A 1,848-nucleotide genomic window follows, 5' to 3' on the forward strand; every position below is an offset into this window, starting at 1 on the left:
TGTACATGTATAAATGCACGAGAGACGTTGTATTTACTTAAGTCTGTGTATTTTCCACGTCTGCATGTGGAGTTGTTTTCCATAAGGATCAATAATGTTCATGTAGCTGAGGGGAGGGTAGTGTATCTTAAGGTTAAGCACATGCTCCCGCAAATCAGGCAGAGAGAGGGCAGAGCTGGCACTGATCACATGCATGTTACATTAGCTTTCTGAGCTTCAGATTTCTCATCTGACAAATGAGCACAATAACTCCTACCATGTAAGGGATGTAGTACTTGTTACGTGTTTAGCACCTAACACAGGTGTTCGGTAAACAGTGGCTGCTGCTTCTGTGCCTGCTGTGCACCAGATGCTGTGCTAGGTAAAAGGGAAAGGAGGTGAGTGAAGCAAGGTGTTGGCCTTTAACCTGCTTATGAGTTAAAGTAGGAGAAGGAGACCTAAGCAAACAAACTGCAATACCTCAGAAAGGGCGGGAAGCAATTTATGTAGAGGCTAAGAACACTGGGATTCAGATGTTCTGGGCTTCCAGTCCTATCCTGAAAAGAATTACTTACCTTCCCTTGAGCTTCCTCACGTATAAAATAGGAATACAGCATTGTGAGGATTCAGTGAGCTAATGTGCAGTACTTACAACAGTGCCTGGCACATGACAGACACTCAGTAAAGAGTGGTTTTAGTGATTGTGATACTGAATTCTGTGCCTGAACAAACGTGAAGCAGGAATGTGGAGCAGGCGCCAAGGCAGCTTGGGGAGGGGTGAGCATTCCAAGGACATGAGGACCATGACGGCACCCCTCCGTTGGGCTTACCGCGTGCGGGGCCACTTGTTGGCATCTCACTTGTCACATAAAGCTCACGGCCTCCCTGTGAGGATGTATCATTCCCTGTTCATGGGAAGAAGCCAAGCCATAGAGAATGTCTCCCAAGGTGGAGGCTTTGGCAACTTCCTCTCATTCCCCTTTTACCATCTGGCTCTGCAGAGAGCCACTAGGACCCGGACACCAGGGACCCTGGGCATCATTCACTCCCTGCTCTTCAGCCTGCCCTGAGTCCTGCTGTGTCTGAGCCACTGGGCTAGGTCTGGGCAACAGCAGCAAGATGGCAGCCTTGGCCCCCTGGGGAGCATCCATTGTTATGGGGAGACAGACCACCAAGCTTAGTGCATGCCCCCTGATTCACTGACAGTTGTTTAAAAAAATGTTTTTAATGTTTATTTTTTAGTCTAAAGAGAGACACAGAGAGACTGAGCGTGAGCGGGGGAGGAACAAAGAGAAAGGGAGACGCTGAATCTGAAGCAGGCTCCAGGCTCCGAGCTGTCAGCACAGAGCCTGACACAGAGCTCAAACCATGAACCATGAGATCATGCCCTGAACCAAAGCCAGATGCTTAACCAACTGAGCCACCCAGGCGCCCCTCACTGACACTGTGATAATAAAAAGAATGGGACATACCAACTGGCCCCCACCTAGTTTGGGAGGATTTGGGGCTAATTGCTGCCTGTTCTTGCTCTCCCCAACATCTAAGTTTTGGGGGGAGGTTGAAGGGAAGGGAGGGAGAGACCAGGAACAGAAGAGGAAGTAATTAGGCACAACATTGAAGGAAGGGGCATAACAGTTCCTTTTCAGCCTGGCAATCACAGGGCAGTGACCTCGTGGGGCGCTGGCGGTCGATGTCCCTCTCACACCCAGGCAGCCAGGTGGATGTTGAATTGACAAAATGCCACATAAAGTACAACTTCTGCTGCTGTCATCATCCCTTTGTTGACATTATCCTTTACATCGTTCCTATGGCACCTGCTAGCTTACCAGCACTTTTACATCCACTGTTTCATTTTATTTCACAGTAGAT

The sequence above is a fragment of the Crocuta crocuta genome, unplaced genomic scaffold (assembly GCF_008692635.1).
Source record: "Crocuta crocuta isolate KB4526 unplaced genomic scaffold, BGI_CrCroc_1.0 scaffold102, whole genome shotgun sequence".
In the NCBI taxonomy this organism is placed as follows: Eukaryota; Metazoa; Chordata; class Mammalia; order Carnivora; family Hyaenidae; genus Crocuta; species Crocuta crocuta.